Source organism: Sciurus carolinensis, chromosome X (assembly GCF_902686445.1).
Source record: "Sciurus carolinensis chromosome X, mSciCar1.2, whole genome shotgun sequence".
Lineage (NCBI taxonomy): Eukaryota > Metazoa > Chordata > Mammalia > Rodentia > Sciuridae > Sciurus > Sciurus carolinensis.
In genome coordinates this window covers 69,481,349-69,506,016 of record NC_062232.1, presented here as the reverse complement: position 1 = coordinate 69,506,016, position 24,668 = coordinate 69,481,349, and the positions used below count along the sequence as shown (strand labels likewise).

The 24,668-nt window shown below is 33.7% G+C and overlaps 1 pseudogene; it reads right to left on the bottom strand.

Moving 5' to 3' along the window:
* Positions 1 to 7,589: 7,589 nt before the first annotated feature.
* On the bottom strand, positions 7,590 to 8,680 carry LOC124971537 (probable tRNA pseudouridine synthase 1; annotated as a pseudogene).
* Positions 8,681 to 24,668: the final 15,988 nt, after the last annotated feature.

Sequence of the window (24,668 nt, the reverse complement as noted above, 5' to 3'; positions counted from 1 at the left end):
ATGCACAAAACACAAACCAGAGGAATGCACAAAAACACAATCCAAAGAAATGCACAACCTTTTCAATAAAATACATCAGAAAATCTTCCAAACCTAAAGAATGAAATGGAAAATCAAATCCAAGAGGCTTACAGGACCCCAAATTTATAAAATGAGACCATACCAAGGCACAATATAATGAAAATGTCTAGCATACACAATAAGGATAAAATTTTAAAGGCTGTGAGAGAAAACTATCACATTACATGTAGGGGAAAACCAATTAAGATCCCAGCTGATTTCTCAACCCAGACCCACAAAGTTAGGAGGTCCTGGAATAATATATATCATATCTGAAAGAAAGTGAATGCCAACCAAAAATTCTACATCCAGCAATATTAAACTTCAGATTTGAAGGTGAAATAAGAAACTTTCATTGTTATGGTTTGGATGTAAGGGGTCCCCCAAAAGCTCACATGAGACAATACTGGAAGATTCAGAGGAGAAATGATTGGGTTGTAAGAGTCTTAACCCAATCAGTGAATTAACCCCTGACATAATTAATTGAAGTGGTAGGGTGTGACTGGAGGAGATTGGAATTTGGGCATGGCTTTAGGGTACATATTTTGTATCTGGAGAGTGAAGACTCTATCTGCTTCCTGATGATGCAAGCTGCTTCCCTCTGCCATGCTCTTCCACCATGATGTTCTCCCTCACCTCGAGTCCCAAGAAATGGAGCTAGCCTTTTATGGAATAAGATCTCTGAAACTGTGAGCCCTTATGTAAACCTTTCCTTCTTTTTCATGATAAACAAAAGTTAAAGAATTCACAAGTAGAAAACCTGAACTACAGAATAATCTTAACAAAATATTTCATGAAGATGAAATAAAAAAAAGTGAAAACCAGCAAAGGAAGGCACTACGCTAAAGGAATAGTCAATCAAAAGATAAATTATTTCAAATTAAAAACCAGACATAAACCAAAATGACTGAGAATACGAATCATATCTCGATGATAACCCTGAATGTTAATGGCCTAAACTCATCAATCAAAGGACATAGATTGTCAGATTGGATTAGAAAACAAGACCCAACAGTGTTCTCTCTCCAAGAGACTCACTTCATAGGCAAAGACATCTACAAACTGAAGGTGAAAGGATGGGAAAAAACATATCACTCACATGGATTGCATAAACAGGGGTTTCTCTCCTCATATCAGATAAAGTGGACTTCAAGCCAAAGTTAATCAGAAGATACAAAGAAGCACATTTCTTACTGTTTAAGGGAATTATACAGGAACAAGACTAAATAATCATAAATATGTATGCCCCAAATAATGGGACATCTACATACTTCTAACAAACCCTTCTTAATTTCAATAACCAAATAGACTACAACACAATAATACTGGGTGACATTAACACACCTCTCTCACTCCTGACTAGATCCTCCAAACAAACACAAAGAAAAAGAAACTGTAGAATTAAATACTACAATCAATAATTTAAACTTAACAAAGATATATAGAATATTTCATCCATCAGTTAGTGAATATACTTTCATTGCAATAGTATATGGATCCTTTGCTAAAATAGACCATATTTTATGCCACAACTCTTAGCAGATATGAAAATAAATAGACATAATGTTCTGCATTCTTTCAGATCACAATGGAAGGAAATTAGAAATCAATAATAAGATAAAAAGTAGAATCTACTCTAACATTTGGATACTAAATAATATGCTATTGAATAATGAATGGAAAACAGAAGAAATCTAGGATGAAATAAAAAAAATACTTAGAGGTAAATGAGAATAGCAATACAATATATCAAAATGGGACACTATGAAGGCAGTGCTTAGAGGAAAGTTTATTTGATTGAGCTCATTCATTAACAGAATAGAAAGTCAATGAATAAATGACCTAATATTATATCTCAAAGCCCTAGAAAAATAACAAATCAACACCCAAAACAGGAGAAGACAGAAATTATGAAAATCAGAACTGAAATCAATGCAAGTGAAACAAAAGGAACAACTGAAAAAAAATGACAAAACAAAAGATTGGCTCCTTGAAAAAAATAAATAAAATCGAAAAAACCTTAGCCACACTAATGAAGAGAGAGAAAAGTCAAATTACTATAATTTTTAATGAAAAAGAAAATATCACAATGGACATTACTAAAATACAGAAGATAATCAGAAACTAATTTGACAATTTATACTCTAATAAGTAGAACATCTTAAAGACATCAAAAACTTTCTGGAGATATATAACCTACCTGAACCAAATCAGGAGGACATATACAATTTAAACAAGTTAATTTCAAGCAATGAAATAGAAAATGCTATCAAAAGCCTACAAATAATGAAAAGCCAGGATCAGATGAACTCTTAGCCAAGTTCTATAAGATCTTCAATGAAGAGCTGACAGCAATACTCCTCAAGTTATCCCAGGAAATAGAAAAGGAGGGAACCCTTCCAAATTCATTCTATGAAGCTGGTATCACCCTGATACCAAAACCAAACAAAGACATGTAAAGGAAAGAAAACTTTTGACAAATATCCCTCATGAACACAGATGCAAAAATTCTCAATAAAATTCTGGCAAATCGTATACAAACACATATTAAAAAATAATTCACCACAATCAAGTAGTGTTCACCTCAGGGGCGCAATGTTGGTTCAACATATGGAAATCAATAAGTGTAATTCATTACATCAATAGAATTAAAGACAAGAATCATATGATCATCTCAATAGATGCAGAAAAAACATTTGACAAAATACAGCACCTCTTCATGCTCAACACACTTGGAAAAGTAGGGATTTTAGGAACATATCTCAACATTCTAAAACCTATGTATGCCAATCCCAAGACCAACATTATTTTAAATGGAGAAAAATTGAAAGCATTCCCTCTCTAAGAATTGTAACAAAGAAGGATGCTCTTTTTTCAAGATTGTCCTTGAAATGCTAGCCAGAGCAATTACAAGAAATTAAAGGGATATGAATAGAAAAAGAAAAACTCAAACTATCACTATTTGCCAACAACATGATTATATATTTAGAAGTTCCATAAAATTCCACCAGAAAACTTCTAGAACTAATAAATGAATTCAGCAAAGTAACAGGATATAAAATTAATACCCATAAATTAATTGTGTTCCTATACATCAGTGATGAATCCATTGAAAGAGAAATTAGGAAAACTACCCCACTCACAATCACATCAAAATATATATATACATATATATATATGTATATATATATATGAATCAAGCTAACAAAAGAGGTGAAAGATCTGTACAATGAGAACTACAGAATACTAAAGAATAAGTTGAAGAAGACCTTAGAAAATGCAAATATCTCATATGCTCTCTAATAGGCAGAATTAACTTTGTCAAAATGGCCATACTACCAAGAGTATTATACAGATTTCATGCAATTCCTATTAAAATCTCAATGACATTCTTCATAAAATTAGAAAAAGCAATCATGAAATTCATTTGGAAAAGTAAGAGACCCAGAATAGCCAAAGCAATCCCTAGCAAAAAAAGTATAGCAGAAGGCATCACAATACCAGACCTTAAATTATTCTGCAGAGCCATGGTAACAAAAATGGCATCATATTGGCACCAAATCAGACATGTAGACCAATGGTACAGAATAGAAGACACAGAGACAAACCCACATAAATACAGTTATCTCATAATAGACAAAGAGGTCAAAAACATACAATGGAGAAAAGATGAAAAGATAGCATGTTCAACAAATGGTGCTGGGAAAACAGGAAATTCATATGTAGCAAAATTAAATTAAACCTTTATCTCTCACCCAGCACTAAAAAAACTCAGGGTGGATTAAGGACTTAGGCACTAGAACAGAATCCTGCACCTAACAGAAGAAAAAGTAAGCCCAAATCTCCATCATGTCAACTTAGGAACTGACTTCCTTATAAAGACTCCTAAAGTGCAAGAAGTAAAATCAAGAATCAGTAAATGTGATTTTATCAAACAAAATATCTTCTTCACAGAAAAGAATGTGAAGAGAGAACTTACAGAATGGAGAAAATCTTTGCCACCTGCACCTGAGATAGAGTGTTAATCTCCAGGATATAGAAAGAACTCCAAAAACTTAAAACCAAAAAAAAACCCAATCAAAAAATGTGCAAAGGAACTGAAAAGACATATCACAAGAGAATACAAGTGATCATCAAATATATGAAAAATTGTTCAACATCTCTAGCAATTAGAGAAATACAAATGGATACTACACTGAGATTTCATCTCACCACAGTCAGAATGGCAATTATCAAGAATAAAAGCAACAATAAATGTTGGCAAGGATTTGGGGAAAATGGTACACTCATACATTGCTGGTGGGACTGCAACATGGTGCGACTGCTCTGGAAAGCAGGATGGAGATTTCACAGAAAACTTGGAATGGAACCACCATTTGCCCCAGCTATCCCACTCCTTGGTTTATATCAAAAGTACTTAAATAAGCATACTCAGTGATACAGTCATGTCAATGTTTATAGCAGTCAATTCATAATAAACTATGGAACCAACCTAGATATCCTTCAACAGATGAATAGATAAAGAAAATATGGTATATATACACAATACAATATTATTGAACCTTAAAGACAAGTGAAATTATGACATTTGCCAGCAAACTGATGGAGCTGGAGAATTTAATGCTAAGTGAAATAAGCCAATCCTAAAGAACCAAAGCTGAATGTTGTCTCTGATATGTGGATGCTGATTCACAATAAGAGGGGGCAGCTAGGGAAGAGTAGATGTACTTTGGATTAGACAGAGAGAAGTGAAAGGAGGGGAAGGGTTTAGGGATAGGAAGGATAGTAGAATGAATCTGAAATTATTATCCTATGTGCATATATGATTACACATCCAGTGTAATTCTATATCATGTATAACCAGAAGAATGAGAAGTTACACTCCAAAAAAAAAGAATGTGTACAACATAAACTACATGATATTGCTGAAAGATGCTAAACAAGACATAAGTAAATGGAAATACATCCCATCTTTATAGAACAGAAGACTTACAATTATTCAATGTTAATATTCTCTAAAGTAACTTACACATTAAATAAAATCATTATCAAAATTCTAATGGTTTTTAGCAAAACCTGTCCCAGCATTCACATGAATCTCAAGGGTCTATGATGAGGCAAAGTCATTCTAAGAAAAGAAAAACAAAAATATAGAACTCATACTTTTTTTTTTTAATAAATAAACCATTAAGATATTTATTATATAAATGAACAAAAGATACAGGCAAATCACACAAAAGCAATTTACTTTGATTTCTCTTTTCTGAAATAACAACAATATCTAAAAATTTCCAGCACAAATGGAACATTGTCAAGTACTACAATTCTGAAAATGCAATAAGGCCAACATAAATCATAAAAGTCAAATAATTTCATGAATAATCTCACTCTAAGAATTTATCTCATAAACAAAAACAACTGAAGCATTTGTCATAGGAAAATGGTTTAAATAAAGTATGAGTATTTAGGAATAAGATACAATTATCATTATCAAAACTAAATACAAAGAGATACTATCAAACAAAAGTAGTCAATAACAAAGTATAGGTGCCTGCCATACATGGAGGCTTTGCCTGTAATTCCAACTACTCAGGAGGCTGAGGTAGGATGATTGCAAGTTTGAGGCCAGCCCGAGCATTTTAGTGAGAACCTGTCTCAAAATGATGTTAGAAAGGGTGGGAATGGAGCTTAGTGGTGGATTCATCCTGGGTTCTATCCCCAGTGCCAGTTAAAGAAAAAGGTAGTAGCATAGCAGACTTGAGACTAATAATCTGGGGTTGGGGTTGTGGCTCAGTGGTAAAGCACTTGCCTAGCATGTGTGAAGCATTGGGTTTGATTCTCACATAAATAAATAAAATGAAAGTCCATCAACAACTAAAAATAATGTTAAAAAAGACTAATTATCTGAACAAAACAAAACAAACATTACTTCCTTTTCAAATATTCTTGACTTTTTCCTAATTTGTACATAATACAGGCCAATTTTTAAGTTGAAAAAAAAAGCAGAAACACTTCAGCTATTTTCTAAAATCTAAACATTCCCCTATTTGAACTTTGACAATGAATGAAAATATATTGCAACCTGTGCTGCTCTAATAGGCAGAGATAACTACCACCATCTTGGGTTGACACCAATTGCAGGGTACTACATGTGAATAAATATAATGATAAATTTTCAATTTATAAATTTATGCATTTTGTATTTTATGTTAATGCGTTGTGATATCTGTACTCTCCTCATTTTTTGGTCTCATACTGAGAATTAGTTTTAATATTTTCATTTCAAATGTTGCCAATATGCTGAAGATGTTCTACTTAGGCATCTAACTTTTTATATTAATCACAAATAGACAAACCAAAGATAAAATCACTTCAGTTTACCTGTCAAAATGTGGAGTTGCAAGCAGGCAAACACCTTTAAAAAGAAAGGTAATCCATAAAAATGTAAAAACTCAAATTTTATAAAATTTTAATCTTTATTTTGAAATTATTCTTTAGTAAATAAAGAGTGATTTGAACATTTATACAGAACAGTTACATAATATATTACATTCTCATAACAAAAATATGGAGAATACATTACATGAGATTTACTATTTTGTAATGTCAAAATTATGGTAAAGAGGGATTTGGAATTTTCAAGTTAGTTGAATGAAAACATTTGAGAATCACTGTTTTTAAATATTTGGAGCAGAAAGGATCAACTGGAAGTACAGATCAGTGAACTCTATGTTTATAAAAACCCCATGAAAAAGTAAACAACTGAAAAAACATGAATAAAGATAAATGAAATTTAAAGAACAGAAAAAACCTTAGCTTAAGATACGTTCTGTAAATAACTTGGTACAAAGTATTTGACTGGATTGATAAAACTATCAAGAAATGAGCATGAGGCTGCACAAAACTATTGAAGAAGCTCTCTTCAGCTCTAATGAAAGATAAATGAATTCAATATTTGTCTCTTATTTACATAGTATCAGTGGTAATAGCAACAATTGGTTCACTTACACTCATTATAAAAAATTATTTCTAGGATCTAAATAAACACAGAAAATACTAGGTAAGTGCAGTTTTTAAAAATGAAATATTTTTAATAATAATAAGTTCTCCAAAGACAAGAAAGAGTTCAAAAATGGTCATTCAAACAGAATTGAAGAATTCTAAAACAATGGAGTCACCTGGAAGTCTAAATAAAATCAAAATAACATTTAATTATGCTACTTAGAGAAGTAGCTCATAATTCTGCTTAAAAAATCAATTAAGCTTTTTCACAGGTAAAAATTAAAGAAATCAAATTCATAACATAAAAATATCTTAAAAGTACAGAAAATAACTGAACGAGTGCAAGTTCATTGTTAATGTGTAGTGAATAAATTGTATGCTACAGAAATTAAATGACCATCATTTTTCTTCATGAAAAAGTGAAAAAAAAGAGGAAGAGTTGGTTGTCTTGCATGTAGTTTGTCATTTTGCATCTGTACACAGGATTCAAATGTCAACCAGAAAATGATGATATTTTCAGGTTAATTTCAAAATGTCTTACTAGCATCTTCTCCCTTTGCATCATTTATAGTCATACAGTCATAGCTCAAAACCTGCTCATTAGACTCCTCAGATTTTGATTTTTTTAAGTGACAGCTCTGCTGGGAGAAGATATGAGCAATGCTTAAGACTATGCAGTGTCATCAATTGTGCACTTGTCCCCAGGAAGGGCATGTTCTTCCAGAGTAAATGGCTCCTGTTTGGTTTGGGTCAGCTGTAGTACAATGGCACAGGAAGAGTGTTCTTTGGCAATGTCACTGACCAAGCTTCTGATATAAAAACCTCCTCCACATTCAACATCTAATGTGAAAAATGGTGGCTGGAATCTTTGAAGGCAGATACTGTACACAGTTATCAGTCTGGCAGGCTTTGCTTGTATTACTTAACCTCTCTTCATTAATATTGAAAATCTCTGTCCATCCTTCTTTAATGCAGAATAGCTTGCAAGATAAGAGAGAGAGAAAGGGAGAAATGAGAGAGAATGTATGTGTAGGTGAGTGTGGTATTTGCATTACTGTCCTACTAATTTTCTGTAGAATGCCTTCAGTATCTTCTTGTGTAATTTTATCTTGAATCCTGACAACATACTGGTGAACATTTTTGTTCCCCTTCCAATTCCAACCATCAGAATACCTCCAATGCAATGTCTAGGAGCCCTCTCTCTCCATATCCAATTTTCAAAGTCTGCTTTTTCCTCTTGGTCAGTTCTGGAGAAGGCATTCCAGCTTCTTAGGGAAAAACAAAAAAACTAAACAACAACAACTAAAGAAAAAAAAATAGTTCAAATGAAGGCAGGAAATTTGCCAGCAACTTCTCCTTTAACTGATTCAGCAGCTCAGCTGAAGTGGGCCATTGGGGCTTGTGCAGGGAAAACACAGCATTGAATGACTGCAGCTTAGCAGACAAAGGGACCTTGATAATCCTGGCTTCTCTTTCACCCGGCTGCAGTTGCAACCACCAAGGCTGTAACTTTTGTTGCTGAGGTTGCCACCTTTACTGCTGCTGTTTCTGCTGGTTCTGTAGATTCAGAGGCTGGAACTGTTTCCAAAGACAAAGACAGCATCACAGCAGCTGTCATACTTTTACAGCTCAGTGGACCCACATATCTTGATTTCAAAACACAATATTCAGTTACAGTAACCAAAATGTAGTGGGTAGTTGACCCAGGTGTGAATATAAAGTAAACTAAGGATGCTGTCCTAAGAATGACTTATTTTTACAAGGTGAACATACATCTGGAGGTAGAAGTTCGTGATAGTTGAACAACATTTTGAAAGTATTTAATACACTGAACTGTACAGGTAAAATGATTAAGATGGTAAATTTTGCTATCTGTATTTTATTACAATAGAAAACTGGAGAAGAAAATACTACTATAAAATCAAGCTTGAATAAAATAAAGCATTTCGCAGACACACTGGAGTTGAAAGAATTCATACCCAGTAAACCTGAAATATTAAAGGAAGTCTTTCAGGCAAAAGGAAATTAATAACAGGTATGAATTCAGGCTATACAAAGGAATGTATAGCACCAGAAATGGTGAAATTGGTATATATAGAAAATTTATTATTTAAGTATTTTTCAAAGATTTCTAGCTAAGTAAAACAAAATAATGTAAAATATTTTAAATTTGTAGCATACAGAGAAAGAAAATGCACTTTGTACATTACTGGTGCAACCACTCTGGAAAACCATAGGGAGATTCTGCAGAAAACTTGGAATGGAACCACCATTTGACTCAGTTAAAAGAACTTAAAATCAGCACATTACAGTGCCGCAGTCACATCAATGTTTATAAAAACTCAATTCACAATAGCTAAACTATGGAACTAACCTAGGTGCCCTTCAGCAGATGAATGGATGAAGAAAATATGGTATATATACACAATGGAATATTACCGAGTCATAAAGAAGAAAGACATTATGGCATTTGCCAGCAAATTGATGGAGCTAGAGAATATCACGCTAAGTAAAATAAGCCAATTCCAAAGAAACAAAGGCCAACTATTTTCTCTTATATGCAGATGCCAATTCACAATAAGGAGGGCCAGCTACGGAAAAATAGATGTACTTTGGATTAGACAGAGGGGAGTGAGGGAAGGGGAGGAGCTGGGGGTGGGAAAGATGGTGGAATGAGACAGACATTATTACCCTATGTACATGTATGATCACACAACTAGTGTGACTCTGTACCATGTACAGCTGGAGGAATAAGTAGTTGTGCTCCTTATGTGTATAATGTGTCAGAATGCATTCTACTGTCAAGTAAAACTAATTAGAGTAAATTATTATAATAAACTATATTAATATAATTAAATAGCATAAAGGTCAGGTGGGAAGAAATGAATATATACTATCATGATATTTTTATACTGTATTCGAAGCAGTATCATATTACTGGAAGATTGACAGCAATAAGTCCAAATTTCACATTATTATCCCCAGGAAAATTTCTAAAATATCACAATAAGGATTTATGGCCAATAAGCCAAAAGGAGCTAAAAGAGAATAACAAAACAATATAACAGAATGTCTATATCAAGGAAGATTTGCTAGAGAAAAACAGTTGTAAACTGGAAGTAAGAGAATGTATGAAATATCCCCAAATAATCATTATCCCACAACTTAGGGTAGTGACTATTTGCTTGTACTGTGACCAATATTTTAGAAGAAAGGTAACTTGTTCCAATCAATATTCAAGACATTTATAGGTCAGGTAGGGAAGAAAAGGGCTATATGACTATATATTTTTAAAAGGTTTAATCTTTGGGGAAATGAACTTGTTAAAAATTGGCAGTATACAATGCACAGTGGGTAGCTTCAGGCAATTCTTCCTTGGACATACAACAGGGATTCCAATATCAGGGTGCCATCATGGTTGGCTTCTGGTGAGAACCATCTTTCTGATTTCTTCACGGAGCTACCTTCTTATATCCTCACTTGTTGGAGGTAGGGGTAAGGACAAGCTTTCTTATATCTATTTTTATAAGATTTGTAATCCCACTATAAATTCTGCAACCTCATGACTTAACCACCTACTAAAGGACTCATTTCTAAATACTATAACCATCTCATTGGGGATTAGGGTTTCAATCTATAAATTTGTGAGGATGCACATTCAATGCATCACAGCCAGCTTTCTGTTATATTATACACAGGAAGGAAATAAAACTTCAAGGATAGTTGCATTTGTTGTTAAAGACATGGAATGTTTATTTTCTAAAGCATCACTTAAGAATCAAAAAACTTACCAAGGTTTGAGAATTTGGCAGAAATAGGTCTTTACCCTTGTTGTACACTTATTTTTACATTTATTATAGACTTCATATTTATAGCAACTATACATGTATAATCACTAAGACAAAGATTAAATCTGTGTATGTGAAAATCTATGTAGAAGTGCATTTTTATTCCATTTCACAAGATATGAAGAGATATGAATGGGTTCTTACATATCTTTTACTGAGATAGGCAAGAAGTGAAGAGGAACACATACACCCTTATTTGATGATTTAAAACGGTTGTAATGAGATAACTCAGTCATGCTTCAATAACAACTGTTAAAAAATCCATACATTTTTCTAAGCTTGAGAAACTGTAGAAATGTCAGTGTTCCTGACTCTAAAGATGTGTTCAGTGTTTATTAAATTTCTTCTTTGTAAGTTCAATAGAAGTTAAAATTAATCATTAGTCACATTTAGTACTCACAAATTATACAAATTAAATGGCTTAGTAAAGAAAGGAAAAAGAGATATTTTTCTTCAAATATTGTGCATATCAAGATTTTCAGTACTTTAGGCTTAAAAATGAGTATTTCAGGTGAGATATTTTACACTTTGATAGATGATATTTTGAGACAGAAGAGAAATCAATAGGCCAGCATTCATATGTTATTGTTTGAGGGAACATTGATATTAGATTTGTTGATGGCTTTTGAAGTAGAATAACATTTTAATGAGATTTTATAAGTTCATATCTAAATGTATCTGGCTCTTATTTTGAAAGAGAATTCCTATGAAAACTTCAGTATTGATAATTTTTGCAATAGCCTCAATTATACTTCTAAAAGAAATTTAATGTGAATTTGATCATCCATATAAAGACATCAAGTACTTCTGTTCATAGGTTTCAACTTCAAGTAACTAAGATTACTTTTATGTCTAATATGTATATACCACTGTGGTTTCTAGTATACAAATAGCAGATGCTTGAGAAAAAGCTATGGGGTACAATTATTTACAGCCATGTTAGAGTCCTTAATTTTATCCATTTCTATGATGATTCATGACAGGGAATGGAGATTCTCAAAGTGACTACGGTCTACTCACACATTATATTTGCCATGATAAATGCCACAAATATTGCATATTCACCTTAATAACATATTTTACCTAATATCTAATATTTACTTATTATATTTTTTATTTCCCTTTTTATGGGAAAGGATAATAGATTGCAAAAAATTCTAATTAAACATATTGGAAATATACATACATTAAGAAACAGAAAATAAAGGTAGGAACACATTAGGTAAGATGACATGTGTTTGTAGTTAGTGGGTTTGGGAATAGAGATTAAAGGGTAAATAGTAAAATTTTGTTTCCAAAAATCGTATACTGCCATTTATTTACTTTTTATTCTAAAAACATTGGGGGTCTCTGGGATAGGTGGAGAGGAGGAAGAAAATCTCATAGCAGTAATAGTTGCTAGTTGATAATTATTTGTTAATAAAATGTAATCATGCTTACAAATAAACTGGAACAAAAGAGTGATTCACCCAATAATAAAGGCTCTAAAGTGACAAAGTTGTCTGTTTAGTGATAAAAGTCAGATACCATTTGGTATTTCTTTTCTGTTTGTCCTATCTGCTATTTGCTCTTCTACTCTTACTTTTCTCATTTTGGGGGTGAATAAAGTTTTCTTTTTAAATATTCCATTGTATCTCTTTGAGTGTTTAGTTATAACTGTAATAGTTTTAATCCAATGCAACTAAAAGACGCAGATGTTATATACACACATACACAAACATACAAACACAGATACACTTTCAGATAAATATATGCATATTAATATATCACATTCCACTTTTGAAAATCTTTTTATCATATATTTCTGGTCTTGACATGGTATAGACCTGTTTTTCTTTGTAACACCCTGCTAAGCATAACCATGAACTCTAAACACAATGCAAGAATGAACAAATGGAGAACAATGACCATGGTTAGAAAGCACACTGTTTTCGGATCTAAAAAGATCATGAGCCATTCAGGGACTCCTCAGTGAACAGAAGGGATTGACCCAGAAGCAATCTTTTGTAACTCCAAAACCTACAACAGAACACAGCTTAGATCAGGAAGCCAATTTCCTCTTCTGGATCAAAAAGGAGTTGCTCTGACAACATTAGACAAACAGGATTTCAATCAGAAGCAGCTGAGAAAAGTGATTTCTTTTTCTACCAGGACTGAAACTACTATTTTCCATTTGTGAAAAAAATGATGAAGAAATGAAGACTGGGGAGGGGGAAAGAAGGGGAGTGCAAACAACAGGATGCACTACTTACAGAAAGAAACCTATTTTAAACAAAACAAATTTTACTGTAATCCCAGAAACTCTGGAGTCTTGGCAACTTAGTGAGGCCCTAAGCAAGTTAGTGAGATCCTGCCTCAAACAAACAAAAATGTGGGGATGTGGTTCAGTGTTCAGTGGTTAAGCACTGCTTGACCCCTGGGTTCCATTACCAGGAGACAGATATATATATATATATAAGTTTATAGCTGCACAGTTGACAATAGCCAAATCATGGAATCAGGCAAGGTATCCAAATTGAGTTTTATTCAGCCATAAAGATGAACAAGGTTTTTTCATTTGTGGGAAATGGACAGAACTTTGAAGCATTATGTTAAGCAAAATAAGTCAAACTCAGAAAATTAAGGATTGTGTTTTCTGTCATATGTGGAAAACAGGGAGAATAAAGAAAAATAAATGGTGAGGGGATCTCATGAAAATAGAAGGGAGACCACTAGAATAAAGGGAGGGAACCAAGAGCAAGGAAGAAGGGAAGTAACAAGGGGAATGAAAGTTACCAAATTATATTATTATGTTGTGGGCATGTACAAATATGTAACAACCAATTCCACTATTAGGGACCGATTAAGAAAAATGGATTAATATAGTTGACAACAACAGAAAAATGAAAAAAGATAAAGGACTGTCCAACAATACACTACTTAAAATTAAAGACTCATTTAAAATTCAGTGATTTAGGTAGTTTGAAAGTAAAATGGTGGCAAAAATATAAGATTCATATATTAAATGAAAAATCAGCAGTTGCTATCATTTTATCTGTAATGTGAACTTAAGAGCAACAAAATTACCAGAGATAGGGAGGGATATTACATAATGATAAAAGTATCAACCTACTAAGAAGAAAATGTAAATAATATATCAAATAACAGAGCTTCAAAATAAATGAAGCAAAAACTGATAGATAGGAAGACATAGACAAATCTATTTTTATATTTTGAAAATTCAACAATCACTCCAGTAACTCAAATAACTCAAATATAATCAGCAAGTACATAGAGGAACTGAACTACACAATAAATCCAAAGATCATATATATATGTATGTATGTATATGTATGCATGTGTATGTATGTGTGTGTTTAAAATATATCATGCACATGTGCGCACGCACACACACACACACACACACACACACACGGGAAGAATAAATGTTTGTTTTTTGGTACTAGGGATTGAACCTAGGGGTGCTTTAATGCTAAGTTTTAATCCCAGGCATTTTTATTTTTTTTTTATTTTGAGACAGAGTATTGCTAAGTTGCATAGAGCCTTGGTAATTTGCTGAGACTAGCCTAAAACTTGTTATCCTCTCTCCCTTAGCCTCCCAAGCCTCTGGGATTACAGGCATGCACCACCACACTCAGCATAAATGTTTTTATAAATATTTTTCAGGGACACATGAAACCTTCATTCTAGTCAATCTAGTCAAGAAAACCATATTCTAGTCAATTTAAAAAAATCAACACATTTAAAACAATGAAAACCATATACAGAATGTTCTCTGATCCTAAGAGAATCAAACTTGAAGTCAGTATAAATAATGACAACAGTAAAACCTTTGTACCAGTGGAAATTAAATGAAAAAAAAAATCTAAATAATCTATTAGTAAAGAGGGAAGTCTCAAAGGAAATAAAAACACATAAAGAACTTACTGAAATGAATATAAAACATACTGAAATGTATGTGATAAATTTAAATCAGTGCTCAGAGGGAATTTTATAGCACTAAATACTTACATTAGAAAGAGAAAAGGTCTCAAATCAATAATATTAGTACATGCCTCAAGAAACTAGAAAAGACACAATAAAATAAACCCAAAACAAGTAGAAAGAAGAAAATAATAAAGATCAGAAATCAATGTGAGTGAAAATTGAAAAAAAAAGAAAATTTTAATAAAAGCTGGTCTTTTAAAACTACACTAAAAATATTCTGTACTGATAAAAATAACAGAAGATACAAATCATCAGTGTATATAAAGAAAAAGAATGTATCTCTACAAATTCTTCATACTTTAAAAGATAATAAGGAAGTTCTATAAACATTTTTCTAATATATTTGACAATTTAGAAGAATTGGACCTACTTCTTAAAAACTTAAAACTACAGAAACATATCAATGTAATATAGACTATTTGATTAGTGCTACAATCACTAAATAAAAGTAGTACTAAAACATCTCTTATTTAATGTTCCATTGGTACATTAAAATTATACATAATAGTAGGATGCATTTTGACATATTTGTGCATGCACATAATATAATTTGATCAATGTAATTCTCCAGTGTTTTTCCTTTCCCTCTTCTCTTCTCTGCACTTGATACCCATCCTCTACTCTACTGGTCTTCTATTTTTTTTTTTTAATCAGTGCATTATAATTATACATAGACATCTACTGAAAACCAATTCTCCAAACCCAAGTGGTTCCAGCAAGTAATTCAACCAAGAATTTAAATAAGAAATAACATCCATATTACATAATCTCTTCCAAATAATAGGAGAGTAGGGACTACATTCTTAAGGCCAGTGTTAACCCTGACACTAAAACTAGGAAAAAATAGTACCAAAACAAAAGAAAACAAACAAAAATAGAGAAAAAATAGATAAACAAAATGTTAAGAAATGGAATAAGTAATGTGTAAAAAAATAAAAAATCATCACTAAGTGGTCTTTATTGTACCTTGGCAAGATTATTCAACATATGTGAATTTATATATTCCACTACTTCATGCTGTTGCCTGAAGAAGAAAAATTGTATGTTTAAATAAGTTGATTGAGAAAAATTTTCCTGATGATTAAAAATATTCAGTAAATTAAGGCCTATGTCAACTTGATAAAGACTGTCTACAAAAATTCTATAGCTAATGTCATACTAAACATTGTAAGATAGAATGCTTTTCCTGGAAGGTAGGGTATAAGCCAGAATGTGTTCTCACTACTCTTATTTAGCATATTATTGAAATTTCTATTCACTGCAACAAGTGCAAAAAATACTCATAGTGTCTATTATGTGGAAAAGAAGAATAAAAACGTCCCTGTTGGTGGCTGAAATAATTATTTATATAAAAATCCCAAAGAATATTAAAAAAAAACTAAAATATGTAGAATGCATGAGTACATAATAAACATAAAAATTCAATCATATTTCTACACATTACCAATGACAATGCTGCAACTGAAATTAAAGTACTGTACCATTTTATTTGATCCACATAAAATGAAATTTTAAAGTATACTTTTAACAAAACATACTGGATATGTATGTTAAAATTTACATAATGACGTATCAAGAAATCAAGGATCATTTAAATAAGTGAAAAGACATATCATATTAATTAACTAAAAGGTTGAACATAGCTGCTGTTAATTATTCCCAAACCAATCTCTATTTTGATGAAATTTGTATAAACTTGACATATAGGTTCAATGCAACAAGAATTTTTTAGACAAGCTTATTATAAAATTTATAATAAAAAGTATAGAACTTTAAAGAATTAAAGGAATATTGACTAATAAATTAGGAGGAATTTCTTGTCACAATATTTAGATTACTGTACAGCTAGAGCTATCAAGACAGCGTGGTATTGGTGGAAGGATAGCCACACAGATCAATTAAGCATATATAGGAACTGAAAAATGGACCCTAAGAAATATGGCTAGCTGATTTTTTTTCACGAAGGTGGAGAAGTAACCAATGGAGAAAGTAAAGCGTCTTTGATAAATAGAACTATACCAATTGGATAACCCAAGACAAAATTTTAAAAAAAGAAAAGGAGAAGAAGAGAAAGGAAGAAAAGAAAGAAAAGAATAACAAAAATATCTCAAACTTCATGCATTATACAAAATTTAAAAAAATAATTCACACATTTAAATGTAAAATATAACAATTTTAAGATGAAAATGGGAGAAATTTTGGGTTTTATCACTAAGCAATTAACTCTTATGGTTTGCTGCATAAGCATGATCTATAAAATAAAAAATTAAATTGGACATCATCAAAACTAAAAATTTTTGCTCTGTGAATGTTCATGTACAAAGAATGAAAAGCAAAGCTACATATTGATAGAAAATATTTTTAAACCACATATCTACCAAAGTCCTCATGTGTTGAACACATAAAAACTCTCAAATTCAACAGTCAAAAAATAAAATAATCCAAATGAACAAAATATATGAATATTCATTTCACCAAAGAGGGTTTACACATGTCAAATAAACACATGAAAATATATTTGGCATCATTATCCATTAAGGGAATGCAATTTTAAAACACCACATATATCATTAGGTGCCTGAGTTGCTAAATTAAAAATCATACCAAATTCTGGTGAAAGTGCAAAGAAATTGGATCATTCATACTTTGCTGGTAGGAACATAAATTAGTACAATCATTCTAGAAAATACCTTGGCAATTTCTTATAAAATGAAACATGTAATTATGATTAACCCATCAGTTATACTCAGGCTATTTCCCTAGATAAACAAAAACCTGTGTTCATAAAATAAACCTGTGCAAGAGTATATATAGCAGCTTTATTCAATATAGCCAAATAATTGTAAATGCATTAGATGTTTGTCAAATTATGAATGGTTAAAAAATTGTGATAAAACTATATTGTGAAACATTATTCAGTAATTTGATTAATTATATAATTAATTTTTGAGAATTAAGGTGAAAGGAGGAGGGCTGGGGAGAGTGCCAATCCTAAATTGCTACACAGTACATGATTCTATTTATATAATATTTTTAATTTTTAATGTGATAACATTTTAAAAATGAAGGACAGATTAGTGATTTACAAGAGCTAGGTAGTGTGGAGGGTGGGAATGAATAGCCAAGTACTTCTTGTGGTAATGGAAATTTTCTGCATCTCTGTTGTGTTGGTAGATGCATAAACTACTTTTTTGTGATTATTTGCATTATGATAAAATTGTGTAAGATTACAAACACACACACACGCACAAACGAGTTCAAGTAAAATGGAGAACTTTTCAAAAAGTTAGGTGAATTTTATCATTGTCAGTTATCTTAGCTGTGCTTTAGTATGAAACTTTTTAAAGATGTTAATATTGGAAGAAACAGTAAAGTGTCCATGGACTCACTCTACCTAATTTCTTACAACCGCAAGAAAATCTGTAATTTTCACAGTACAAATTCATTTCTGAAAAATAATTTCTAATGACTTCTTTAAAAATTTAAGATACTTACAATTCTATAATTCTAATTATGACCCTTCTTCCCTTCATACTTATGTTGTTTTATAATATATTTTATTTCTACATATGTTATAAGACTGTTAAGACATTATTATGTTTATATTTAAACCATCAGTAATCCATTAAAGTGATGTACATATTTTAGGATTAATTTTGGAGTCATTTATATTTACCAATTTATTACTTTTTCTGGTGTTTGTCATTCCTTCCGGATATCTGATTCCATTTTCTTAAAGCCTAAAGAAATTATTTTATCCTTCATTTGTTTTTCAGTCTGCTTCAGCTTATAAATGCCTGAAAGGGAATTACTTTAAACTTCTTTTTTTGGGAGGCAGGGTACAGGAGATTGAACTCAGGAGCACTCAGCCACTGAGCCACATCCCCAACCTATTTTGTATGTTATTTAGAGACAGGGTCTCACTGAGTTGCTTAGTGCCTCACTGTTGCTGAGGCTGGTTTTGAACTAGTGATCCTCCTGTCTCAGCCTCCTGAACTGCTGGGATTACAGGCATGTGTCACCATGCCCAACTTAAACTTCTTTTTTGAAGACTAATTTCACTGGACCATAAATTTCTAGATTGGAGCATTTCTTTTTAAGCACTTTAACAACAATGTCTCATTATATTCTGGTCATCATTTATTCTTTTTTTTTTTTTTTTTTTGGGGTGCTGGGGATCGAACCCAGGGCCTTGTGCTTACAAGGCAAGCACTCTACCGACTGAGCTATCTCCCCAGCCCCACCATTTATTCTTATTAGAAGTTAGGCATAATTCTTATTAGTGTTGCCTCAAATGTATTTTTTTCTTTTCTTTTTTTTTTTTTTTTCTTTTTACCTAGCAGTGCTCAATATTACCACTCTCTAGGTTTGGTTTCCATGATATGCTTTAAAGTGCAGATTTCTTTGTATTTGCCCATCATGAGATTTGCTCAGCAACTCAGATGTTTGAAATGAAATCATTCATCAATTTTGGAAGTCTTGGTTATTGTGTCTTCACATATTACTTTAGACCATGGCAGGAGAATATTGAAACCTCTGTTTTAAGAACTCTCCATTAGCCCATAAAAGCATTTCAAGAAATTCCATTTCAAATCAGAAGCACTTCTAACTCAAAAAACCTTCTTCTTTTACTTTTTTTTCCTTCTTCAGGTAACACATCCGCATTTCAGTTTGAAGTTCTCTTTAAAATCTGCACTCTTATCCAAAATATACCTTACACATTTAAATTTTACTTTGATGTCTGTTTCTTGGTTGACCTGAAATAATGAAAGTGGTTCTGAGAATAATTCAAAGAAAAGAGGCAGTAATGTAGGATTGACTCCCTCACTTCGTATGAGTAAAGAGGCTGCAATACCAAATGGTCAAAAGATAGGCTTTGGAACAAAGGGATAACCAAGTTCCAAAAATTTTCACCAGTGGTGACAGGAAATTTTCCTGATGGAGATTTCCCTTGCAATTGTACTTATTCAGAAATTTGACAGACATTGGAAGAAATACCCCAAAGGCAGAACATTGAATTGGTTGCTGTAAAATTGCATTGACTCTCTACAAATGAATAAAAACAAACAAAACTGAGTGTCATTAACAAGAAGGCAAATGTGTATAGTTACCCTCTTACCCACAGTTTTGTTTTCTGTGATTTCTTTTACCAGAAGCTAACCATGATGTAGGATAGAGGAGGCTGGATACTGAGGAGTTAGCAGGAAGCAGGTGTATTGGCTGCAGCTGGTTCAGAAGGGGACTTTCACCTAAATCGATTTTTTCCTCTGAACCCCGAGTCCAGAAATTGTCAGAACTTTTTACTCAGTGTGTGAGGCCAGGGGGTGGGGAAGGAGGGGGCTTGGAGGCTCACAATTTGCAGAAGTCTACATAAAAGTAGGTATTTTTTTTTCTTTGAGTTTATAGAGAATACTTTCTGTCTGATTTTTTTAAATCATTATTCAGAGATTTTTTACACATTTTAACACAAAAGCACAAGTAATATCATGAAGCACTTGGCCAAATTTAGTTATTGCAAGACAGAGCAATAGGAAATAGGATGCTTAACCACATTTCAACTCTTTTGCAGAAATTCTTGCTAATAGTCTAAGAACAATTATGGTTAAGGTCTCTGGAGAAGCTTAATTAAGATTTTTGGTGGAGGAGGGGGAGCCACTACAATTCCCCTTTAATGATGCTCCCCATAATTTAATTTTTTAAGTTAAAGAGCATCATTATCATCTTCTTGCCTTAAAGCCTTACATAATGCCATAACCTTAGTTGTTGTCTTTCTTTCAACAGTGGCTTCTATAGTAGACCTAGTAGTTTTAATGCACAGGGGAGCCAAACATGGGAGCAATAACAGCAGAATACCCACTAAACCAATTAAACTTTTAAATCAACCAAGAGTTGAAAGCCATCCTCCAAATAGTGAACTTGGATACCAAGCTTTAATGCCCTTCCAGGTTTGAACTGGCACATGAGCTAGTTTCCTTATATTGTTGACTATGTCTTTAACTGTCTTTCCATTGTCATCTATTTAAAGCCACAGTTCCAGTTATTGGACTTTCCACACACTCCCCCTTCCTCAGCCATTAGTAATCTAATGCCAAGCGGTTTTGATAGATAGCCTCATTTACTTGGGTCTGTTGTGTGACTAGGAAGTTAAAGACTGTGGAAGTCTGATTAGCAATAATTTCTAGTTTAGCATGTAAATAGGAATTCTATAGTCCCAACTGCCATCTTGTGCCCAGGTAGCAGGACCATAAATGGTGTTATGGGGCGCAACTTAAGAACAGACCGATCACCACTGAGAAGTCCAAATTTGAGAGTCTTTATTAAGCTGGCCAGCTGACTGTCTCACACAATGCCCCAGAAAATGGCTATTGGGAGAACAGACCCGACCACAGGGTTGTAGGGGTTCTTATACCAAAAATCACATTAATCATAAGTGTCTGTTGCTATGATTCGAAATTACACATTAACATCATGAGATCATCGACAGAGGGGGAAGTGGGTTAAATGACCCTTATCTAGGTACAAACTAAAGAATGGTTGCTAACATCCACACAATCACTGTTTACATGGTACATTGTTTAGGAGCGATAGGAATCAAAAGAGAGCAATTCTTTACTACATAGGAGTTGCCATTGTATATTATTAAACATGTCACACCAAATAACTGATGATGGGCACAGAGGTGGGGTGTTCCCAGAGAAGAAGCTTATATCCTACATAACATGGAGTCTCAGAGCAAAATGGAGTCTGTTTAGTTATTTCCCTTAGAGTCTGGCCTATAACATTCTCATGGAGTCAGATCTGTTAGCCCATCACAAATGGCAATAATCCTCTGGGGTGGCCAGTTATCTTCACCCAAAGTTTGTTGACCTCTTAATCAAGTCCTTTCCCAATGAACCTCTTTTTCCTTGGCTCTAGATCCTCATACAAGGGGATCCTTGGTCTTTTCCAGTTGCATTGGGCAGTAGGAAAAATCCAAGTTTAATAGTATCAATAGTACAGGTTCCCATCCAAATTATTGGGAGGTAGGTATGTGCCTTTTTTCCACAAATCCAAAATAGTTCATCAGGTGCTTTCCAGTTAGAAGGGGTAGATTGCTCCAGAATTTATGGATCTCAGGGATACCCTGGAAATAACTGATTTGGTTCGTATATAGACTGGTACAGTTAAAAAGTACTCTTTTCTTTTGGGGCTTTTTGCATATTAGACCATTAATCTCCAGCCAGTCTGGGTTATCTGCCCTAAACCAAGTAGTTTTCTTTGGCCACCAGGTGGTATTCCAAAACAATATCCTATTACTTGAGGTTTCACAGACCCACTAGGTGTGGTGGGATCCAAATCTGCCAATAAATTCTTTACCAAATACTTCTGAAGTGAGAACCCAACCTTGGGGCCTTTCAATTTTTAGTTCTACATGGGTCTTATTCCACAATAGCAGGGAATAAGCATTTTGACTCCTTTTGGTCCAGGGCCATTCTTCTCTCATGAGGGCCCCTCCACAGGCCTAACAGGTTTTAACCCCAAGGTTTTTAGTTATTCTTTCTGCTAGGTCCAGAAAGATATTTTATCCCAAAGAAGGAAGGTTGTGATTTGGGCTTAACCCCTCATATAGTTTAGCAGTAGTGCTAGGGATTATGGTGGGTCTTGGGGCAATTGATCTTGAAACACTTATTATAAAAATTTTCCATGTCAGAGGCTGAGAGTCTAGCAGCCAGCAATACAAAATTCTATTGGTAGGGGGAAATTCCCTGGGCATGTTATCTCTCCCTCATATTGGGATTCAATCCAAACCCTGCAGACTCTTTTTTCTTTCCAGAGACAGTCATCCACCTATAGCATCTCTATGGTGGGACATGCCCTAAATATGTTTTCTATCACCTCTTGGTTATACTATATTGACTTGACACATGGTTCACATGATTTCTACTATTGTGGCATGAGTAGGGCAGAGCCCCCTAAGATTATCAAAGGAAACCAAACTAAATGATACACCAACATTTTAGTTACCATAGGTTAAATAGTGTAAGTTAACAAAGCCAAACTAATAATATCAAACAAACCCTAAAAAACTTATATAAGCAAGATAAAAATGTATAATAAAATTTTGTTACCAAGAGTCCAGTCAGTAGGAGTTACTGTTATCAAACCAGTAGCAAAAACCAGAGAACTATATATATGATTAGAAGTAAGGGGTGGCAATGCATTATGGTATAAGAACTATCTTAGAGGTTGAAAGAGTACATTTGTCCTGGTCATAAGTTTACCTGTGGCGAGCCGCCTTGCCACCATGATAAGATGGCGCTGGTTTCCTGAAGTGCTTTCTAGGTAAACAAGCCCATATTTGGTTGAGCCAACTGTTGCAAGTGGGAACACCTATGAACATAAGCCAAGTGGCAGGAGTAGATTGGCTATTGCAAGAGTATAAAAGTGTGTGAATTCGGCTCAAAAAGAAGAAGAAGAAAAACCATGGTTTTATAATATTAAGGTCCTGATTAAACTGCTGAAGGAAGATTCCGGTGTCGTGCTTTCTTGCGGGTGAGGGACACGACAAGTGGTGCCGAAACCTGGGAGTTAGAACTTTCAGTGGTCAGGGGGTGCACCGGTAAGTACCACAGGTAAGTGGGGTCCACACATAGTGGGGCGCTCCTCTATAGATAAGAGAGGGCGGGAATCTACCTTGCATAGTCGATTAACAAAGAAAAATATTGAATCGAACTTGCATAGTCGATTAACAAAGAAAAATATTGAATCGACCTTGCATAGTCGATTAACAAAGCGGGAATCGACCTTGCATAGTCGATTAACAAAGAAAAATATTGAATCGACCTGCATAGTCGATTAACAAAGAAAGAAAGATATTTTGTTTTCGCTTTCATTCTGCTTGCTCTGAATGCTGCTTTCATTATGGGCAATTCTCCATCTAGTTCATTAGTACAGTCTTTAGATTTTTTGTTGCTCTCTAAAGAGCTCAAGGTTAAACGCAGTACTTTAGAAACATTCCTTGTAAGAATTGATAAAGCGGCCCCATGGTTTGCTGTCTCCGGAAGCTTGACTCCTGCCAGTTGGGATAAGTTGGAAAGAGATTTGGATTTCCTTCAGGAGCAGGGACAATTGGAGAAAGGGGTGATACCGCTATGGAAATTAATAAAAGGATGTATTCTTGATGGTAGATGTCAGGAAGCTATTTATAAAGGACAGGAAGTTCTTGAACAACTACATGAGGAGAAGTCCGAGGATTCTATGAGTACTTCCAGTAAACATAGTGCAGGAGAGCAGGTTTATGGAGCTATTCCAAAGAGGAGACTATACCCAGATTTAAAAGCCCTTAGAACACCAGAAGAAACAGGGGAGTCAGAATCAGACGGTGATGAGAAAGTGAAAGAGCTAACGCAGCACTTACGGAAGGTAAAGATAAAAGAAGGGGGAACTAAGAGGCAAAAAGATTTTAGACAAAAGGACTATGAGGAAGAACAGAAGCCAGCTCTAGCCTATGATCCTCCCCCGTATGTGGGAGGGGTTCCGAGCACGGGTAGAACTTTCAACTCTGCAGCTTGGAGGGCTGCCCATGTACAGCTGGGGTTTGCCTGTCCTGTATTCCATGACAATAATGGGGGAAAATATCAAGAACCCATAGAATTTAAAACGATAAAGAATATAGCAGAATCTGTCCGCACTTATGGTGTGGATGCTGCTTTTACTATCACCCAAATAGAGGGGCTCAATAGATTCTGCATGACCCCCTCAGACTGGGCCAGTTTAGTGAAAGCTTGTGTT